General features: G+C 34.7%; 1 non-coding gene across 1 annotated transcript; it reads left to right on the top strand.

The window, feature by feature from the left end:
- Positions 1-1,004: 1,004 nt before the first annotated feature.
- LOC141698744 (small nucleolar RNA R71) lies at positions 1,005-1,111 on the top strand. Its single transcript, XR_012565248.1, has one exon. It is a non-coding gene; the product is annotated as a small nucleolar RNA R71 (small nucleolar RNA).
- The last annotated feature ends 7,673 nt before the right edge of the window (positions 1,112-8,784 follow it).

Raw genomic sequence — 8,784 nt, 5'->3', positions numbered from 1 at the left:
TGACATTCTTAAAAGTATATCTCGATTTATGCTTTGTGTCGTACTGTTAGCACTTGTTGAGCACTTGGCTCACTTCTTGCTTTACCCTGATATTACAGCTAGCAGCTATGGTTAGATTCAAGCAGACTGCCCGTAAGACCTATGATGCTGATGCTTATGTTCGAGCTCAGGTAGAATAAGTAATAATAGTTGTGTGAGGACTCGGTATTTATAATCAGATGTAATAGTTGGTAGTGTTGGGCTGTTCCAAACCCTAAACTGTAAGATCTTGGATTTGGTTGTGTATTCTTCTTTTAAAATATTGTAATAGCTATATTTATTTTGTTGTTTAAGTTGGGGGTGTGACAGTTACAATGAATAATATTCTCGATTATTATAACAGTTATAGTGTAAACCCTATGCTGTGTTTATATAGACACACAGTTACAAGATAATCTTCTAATTGATATCGAATATAAGTCTGCATCATAAAATATATCAATTAGTTATCTTTTCCTCCAAGTCTTCTATTCTTCATAGAATTCTTCTCCATGCATATGTCTTCTTGTGTTTGTCTTAATCTTCTTTCCTTCAATAACCTATAAGTGTGTGTGTGTGATAAGTGTGGGGTCGTAAAGTGTGACTATTTATATATTGTGATGCGAGGTATGTGGTATATAGTGATTACGATGGCGTGGCCTCCGAGATCCCTGACCCCGAATTTTGGGGCGCCACAAGCGATTTGATTAACTCCATAATTAGCCAAAGTGTCCACTTTCATAATCAAAGCCTTAAGTTGGGCAGCTGTAGCAGTTGCTACATCCAATTCCAAAATTCTATCTACTTTTCCCTGAGTCAGTCTCTAAGAAGGATTCTGGTATTTATTAGTAGCCATCAGTTCGATCAATTCATAGGTTTCATCATAGCTCTTAGTCCACAAGGCTCCTCCTGATACTGCATCAAGCATGGGTCTAGAAGTAGCACCCAATCCATTGTAGAAGCAGTTTATAATCATCCAATCAGGCATGCCATGGTGTGGGAACTTCCTTAGCATCTCCTTATATCGATCCCAAGCCTCACAGAGAGATTCTCCAGTTTGCTGAGCAAACTGAGTAAGAGTATTCCTAATTGCAGCAGTTTTCGCCATAGGAAAGAATTTAGTGAGAAACTTTTGAGCAAGATCTTCCCAAGTAGTAATAGACCCTGTTGGTAGAGAATGTAATCAGCACTTAGCTTTATCCCTCAAAGAGAATGGGAAGAGTCGCAGCTTGATAACATCTTCAGTCACATCATTGAACTTGAAAGTATCGCAGATCTCGATAAAATCCCTGATGTGCATGTTGGGGTCTTCAGTAGGAGAACCCCCAAACTGAACTGAGTTCTATATCATCTAAATGGTGCTTGACTTGATCTCAAAAGTGTTAGCCCTGATGACTGGCCTGATGATGCTTAACTGAATGTCATTGATCTTAGGCTGAGAATAGTCCATCAAAGCCTTAGGATTTTCTACTTGATCTCCCATCACTACTAAAACTGGTTCCTCAACTTTCTCTTCTTCTTCTACCTTCTTTTCTTCTTCAAAAACTTTCCTTTGAACCACCACAACTTCTTCCTTGGCTTTATCCAGAGTTCTCTTACGAGACCGCGAACGCGTATGCATACACCCTCACTTGAGTACCTGGAATAAGATAAGGAAACAGATAAGTAACAATGTCCGAGTCAATGAACTTTAACGACCACTGATGGAATACACATAAACTAAAAATTAACACCGAGTCCCCGGCAGCGGCGCCAAAAACTTGTTAGTCACTAAATACGCGCTAAAATTACACGTAAGTATTCGCGTTCGCAAGTAGTATAAGATATAAATAAGATTCATTCCCACAGAGACTGGTTTAGGTTAACTTTATAATTTATGCACTTAAGAAACAATGTATGGTTATTATTCAATGCTAAGACGAATTACAATTTGAGGTTGTTTATAACTAAGAATTAAACTAACAATTATAACTAAGAGAATGAGAATGATTGAATTAATATATATGACAAATATGGGATTCTAACTTCATTAAATACTTCATTCAATAGCCTTTCCGTTCTTAACCTTAGCATGTAATGGTGATGACACTAATCAGACAACACGAAACTGATAAACGCCAAATTTCGTTGCACGAATACCATACTACCAGACATCCACAAAAGAGATAGAAGCTGAATAGACACCAATTATATTGAGACCCTATATGTCTATAGAATTTGACTACATAATGGTTTAAGCACAAGTTATCTATCTTGATTATATAGGTCTTGTAAGATGGTTAAAATTACACGAATCATGCATAACAAATATATGAACCTATGCTAGCATGGCAAGTTCTAAATCCTTAAGTTCACTTTTGCTTCATTAAAGATTAATACACTATCTTATAAGTTCGCGACGCTCATAAGACAAATAAGCACAAACAATACTAGGTTATCATACAATCACCACACACTAAGGTATCGAATCAAATCAACTAAACAAATCCATAAGTAAATCTGCTAGAACCCCACGATAACGATTAGCCCATAATCGGACTCATCATCAACGTGGGTTTTGATAAAAGCATGGTATAATAAACGTAGTCTCTATAACGAATAAAAAAATAAAGTTAACACAAGAGAATAGGTTCAACAAAATAAGAAACGAGCGTCCAAGATTACAACTCAAAATAAAGATTCACAAGAATAAATTAGATCATCTTCGCCTTTGTTGAATTGTATTATAGGTCTCTTGCCGTCTTCTCCTTAGCTCTGATATGTCTCTCCTTGATATCTTCTGAAAAATGAGCTTTAAATTGTTTATATAGAAACCCCATGCAAAGTAGAAGTATTTCTCTCAAAATCCAAGTTGAAACAAGATTCTTTTATCCCGACACGGCGCGGCCACGCGCTTCATCAGCGCGGGCACGCTGGTTTTCTGATGTTTGGGTGCGGCCGCGCGCTTTGACAGCGTGGGCGCGCTGGCTCACTGATCAAAACCTTGACTTCTTCTTTTTCCTTCTTGATTTGAGCTGGTCTTCCACTAGCTTTATTCCAACACCAACCTGACACCAAATTAGCACCAAAATAATGCTAATTCACCTGATCACCTGGAAAATGCCTGAAAATGCAAAAACACAAGAAAACACATTAAAACACCAATAACTTGAGTACAAATACACCAATTCAAAGTTTTATGGAGCGTAATAAAGTGTCATAAATGCTACTTAACACATATAAAATCAATATTTGAGAGTGGCCACACATTTGATAGTCTAGCTCACACAAGAGGCCAATAATATCACTCCTAAAATAGGAGGGTTAAATCTCATCTAGATCATTCATATTTCTTATACGATTCATAGTATACCTAATTTCCACTTTTATCATTACCCGGTCAAGGATAACTTTTAATGGAATCAAAATATATTAATTCTCGTATAGAAATATAATAACTTCAGGTCTAAGGACCATTACATCATTATCACTGTGAGAATAACTTATGACACTATAAACATGTAGTATTTCATAACGGGTCTATCCAGCACCATGTATCTAATACATGTGCATGTGTTTTAACTTTAGTATCACCATACCTATGATCAATGAGATGTGATCATCAGTCAACAAACATACTAGTCTTAATGCATTATTATTGTCCCTTATAATAATACTCGATTAGGAACCTTTAGGAATATTGATACTATCTTTATAATCTCATTTCTAAGTCACATACTTAGAGATATAGAATTGCATATCATATTCCAAGGATATTTATTAATCTAACATTTATATTTCCGTAAATTAAGAATTAATAAATTATAAAAGGAATAATCGATAGAACATAAATATTAATAATCCAAATGTCTTAAACTAAAACATCATAGTGTTGTCTCTAGGGCACAAACACTAACAGTCGGAGCTTTTTAGACATCTTATGTATTTTTGAATTAGAAGACTTCTTGTCATGATTTAATCCATCAGGAATTACTTCATCGGGATTTTTCTTGACACCTTTACCTCTAAAAGATGTATGCATATTCAGTTTAGCAGTTCTATTTAAAACATCAATTTTTTTGAATTTTGGCAAAGGATTATAATTGTTGTTGTAACGCCCTCCAAATCCAGGGTTTATATATGGGGGTTACTGGCCAACTACCAACACAAATCAACCTGTATAGTGATTATATAAATATAAAGTTAACCCCTTCTTACTACTATTCAAGATCTTTAAGGTTAAGGTATGAAGACAAGAACACAACACTACCTTATTACATTCTCAATTTCAAAATCTTACAAACCTCTCTTTATTACAAACAAACTATCTAAACATGGTTCAAAACTAGTTTCATTTTATTCAAACACATATAATAACTATCCAAACTAAACCTGTTCTGGTAGTTCAAAGCTCTCTTCCTGAATCGGGATTAACACCTTTGGTGCTAGAGGGTCCCGCCTTTTCAGTCACTTCTTTACTACCCTGGTGTGGATAAGCTTCATTTTCATCTTTTACTGAAAGATAAAGTGAGTAACAACAAAAGGTGAGCCATAATTGCTCAGCAAGTCTATAATATGTATATAATATCATAAGAAAGTTAAGGGAATATGATATGAATAGGGAATCAGATTCTATATGTATCTATGTATATTTGTAATGAATAAATAAGGCGGCTGTCGGCGATTATGAATGAACTAGACTGGACATCAAAACCAACATAAGCGTTGTAACCTGTTGATCAGTTAGGATACAGTGCGCATTTATACCCATATGAATAGACCCACCATAATATTAGGTACCCAGGCCCATTCCGGCCTCATAACAAAGGGTCTAATCCATCTCTGGCCCTAATCGTAACCATCCTGTCCACTCCGGAACAATCGGTATGCTTCGATGTTATCCCAACATCAAGATATATATCATGATATAGATACTGTATAATCTATTGGAATATGAATAGGGTATTCAAAGTATCAAGGATAATTTCTGTAATGAATAAAGAAGTTCATTATCGGCGATTATCAATAAACTAGATTGGACACAAAAACCAACATATGCATAGTAACCTACTGATTAGTCAGGATTAGAGATGCACAAAAGGCCCACCGGGCCGAGCTTTGACAGGGCCTTTAAAAGCTCGGGCTTTGACCGGGCCGGGCCGGGCTTTCCGAAAATGTCAGAGCCCGTTTGGGCCCTCGAGGCGGGCCTTACCGGCCTTTTTTCGGGCCGGATCAGATCAGGCCGGGTTTTTTCTAATTTAAATCGGATCGAGTTTTATTAGAGATTCCGAAGACTAAATATGTTAGCAACTAGATCATCGTATAAATGTATTAGTTTACATGAAATATTTTATGAAAACATTACTTCGTTGAAAACATTTAAGTTTGGTAAAAAAATAAACATGTTTATAAAATAATATGTTTTATCATTGTTATCCAAATATGTATAGTGTACTTATTATATATTCTTTCATTATTTATGCAATGAAGTATATAAATAATATTATTAATCACAAATATGTAAATATATATATATATATGTTAAAAGTATTATTTATATTTATAGTAAATGTGAATTCATAAATATATAAGAAAATATATTAAAATAATCAGATTTTAACCGGGCTTTTTCAGGCTTTTAATCGGGCCGGGTCGAGCCGAAGCCCGGGCTTTTAACCGGGCCGGGCCGGGCTTTGCCTAAAAATATGGGGCCCGTCGAGGCCCTAAGCCCGTGCCGGGCTTTGATCGGGCCGGGCTTGACCGGGCTTTGACCGGATCGGGCCGGGCCAGATTTCGGTCCCGGGTTTTTTATGCATCTCTAGTGAGGATACAGTACGGATTTATACCTATCTTGGTATAGACCCACCATCATATCTGGTACCCAGGCCCATTATGGCCTCATAACAAAGGGTCCAATCCATCCATGGCCCTAATCGTAACCATCCATTCCATAGGGTACACATACAGAACAATCAGTATGGTTCAATGTTACCCAAACATCAAGATATATATCATGATATAAATACTATGTAATCTATTGGAATATGAAAATAGTATTCAAAGTATCAAGGATAACTATAAATAAGATAAGAGTATGATCAAGAGAACAATAATTATGTTTCAGTGAGTATGAATAAAGGCTATCAATATTCAGTGTATCAAGAACTTGAATCAGGTATAAAATTAAGCATATCAATTCACTATTCTGAATTTAGAATAGGGGAAAACTTGCCTGGTATGCGATCTATTTCCAAATCTATCACTACTATCTATCACTGGCTTGGACTGCCTCGCTAGATTTGTATCTATTAAGGAAAGATACCAATTTAATTGACTTGTACGTCAATCGTATATCAATCTGAATCCCACAAGCCTTATCGTCTACCCGTATGATACTAATTGACTCGTATAATTATTAACTAGAATTTAAGACTCAATTAACCAGATAAATAACATAGCACATAAGTCAGGTAGTCATTCTGGTCTTTAAAACATTTTTAGAATTGAAATCGAGTCATTATTCACATTATTGAACAATATCTGACTCGTTCCTTAATTTTAAGAATTTATTAGACTCATATTCCTATTTAATCGGGTCTATAAATAAATATCGCAAGCCGACTCGTTTCTGAAAGAAATTAAGATTTAAAACTATTTTTATCACAAATAGATCATTTTTTTGGATTTAGGAACATTCATTTCATTTAAAACGGACAAACGGTTTAATTAATATTCTATTAATAAGAATAATTTAATTATTATTCTATTCAAATTAAATAAATATTATTTATAGTTTTTAAATAATTATATAGGAAAAATCAGAATTACAAATGATTTTTCTATAATTTTTAGAATTTAAAACAAATTATTTAAATAAACTGAATAATTATCAAAATAATTAATCAATTTAATTAATAAATAAATAAATAAATAGTTTTCAAATTTTGGAAAATGATTCAGATTATTTATAAAATTAATTAATTAATTAATTGAATTAATTAATCAATTTATTTTAATTAAATAAAACTGATTTTTGAATTTATAAAAATAAAAATAAAAATCCAAAAACAGTTTTCTGAAAATTGAATTGGGTTTGAATGGATCAAAACTGGGTTACAGAACGGGTTGTAACAGGGTCAGCAAGAACAATTCGGGACGGGAAGAGCTCACCGGAAAATTCCCAAATTCCGGTGGGTAACCCGGCCTCCAGCCACCTTCGTTCTTGGTCAAAAACATACCGCTTGGTACCGCATTTTATCCCAATACATTCCAAATCATTTCACCAACTTAACTCCGGCCATAGTTCTCAGAATCATCCCTGGAACAACTTCTCCGACCAAATCGAACCAAAACTCCGGCCAACTATCACATTCACTCATTTGTACATGAAACTTCGAGATTAATAGCTTAAATCAAAGCTTAGAACATGTACAATGAAAGCCCTATCATCTTACTAACCTTAGATCACTCAAACTAAAAAATGATCAAATCAACAATTGGGCATAAACTCTAATAATCGAATTACACTATTCAGGAATCGTTTGATGAAATTAATAACTCAAATCGATTGTACACACTCTATAAAATCTATAGCAGTGTGCTTCCACTTCCATTTTGGAATCTCTAGTGGTTGTAACAACCCCTTGGTCTCTGGTGCTCTTCCTTAACTCTTTGACACGCATAACATTTGCTAACCCATTCCGCAATTTCTTTTTTCATGTCTGGCCACTAATAATTCTCTTTTAAATCTCTCTACATCTTGGTACTTCCTGGATGAATGGAATACCTTGAGTTGTCAGCTTCTTGTAGGATTTCATTTTTTAACTCTGCCACTGGTGGAATCCAAATTCTGGAAGAAAGTCTAAAAATACCTTGATCATCCTTTTGAGCATATAACTCTTCTCCTATCAAATGATTGATATCTTTATCCATTATTTTCTCTTGACATTTTCTTATCTTCTCTAATAATTCTGGCTGAAAAGTCATACTATACATCTTTGCTTCATCAGGTTTGCAAATTCTGACTTCCAATTCCAATTTTTGAAATTTCATGTATAACTCTTTAGGTACTGTTAACACGTTGAGTCTTTCCTTTCTGCTTAACGCATCTTCCACCATATTCGCTTTTCCTGGATGATAGTTAATCGTACAATCGTAGTCCTTGATCAGCTCCAACCACATTTGAAGTCTCATGTTGAGTTCCTTTTGCGTGAATATGTATTTCATACTTTTATGATCCGTATAGATCTTGCATTTTTCTCCATATAGATAATGTCTCCAAATCTTCAAGGCGAATACTATCACTGCTAGCTCTAAGTCATGAGTAGGATACTTCTGTTCTTGAGGTTTCAGTTGTCTAAACCCATATGCAATGACTTTATAATGTTGCATCAAGACACAACCTAATCCTTTATGAGAAGCATTACTATAGATTACGAAATTCCCTTGATCATCCGGAAGTGACAAAATAGGTGCCGTGATTAATCTCTTTTTTAATTCTTGAAAACTTTCTTCACACTTATCGTTCCATAAAAACTTTTCATATTTCCTAGTGAGCTTTGTCAAAGGTGTCACAATCTTCGAGAAATCTTGAAATTTTTTTTGATAATATCCCGCTAATCCCAAGAAACTTCTCACTTCTCTTGGTGTTTTTGGCATTTCCCAATTCATAATAGCTTCAATCTTTGCTGGGTCCACTTTGATCCTTTCACTACTGACTATATGCCCTAAGAATTGAACTTCTTGTAACCAAAACTCACATTTCGAAAACTTGGCATATAACTTCTC

Source organism: Apium graveolens, chromosome 11, assembly GCF_009905375.1.
Source record: "Apium graveolens cultivar Ventura chromosome 11, ASM990537v1, whole genome shotgun sequence".
Classification (NCBI taxonomy): Eukaryota; Viridiplantae; Streptophyta; class Magnoliopsida; order Apiales; family Apiaceae; genus Apium; species Apium graveolens.
This window is presented reverse-complemented; position numbering and strand designations above follow the sequence as displayed.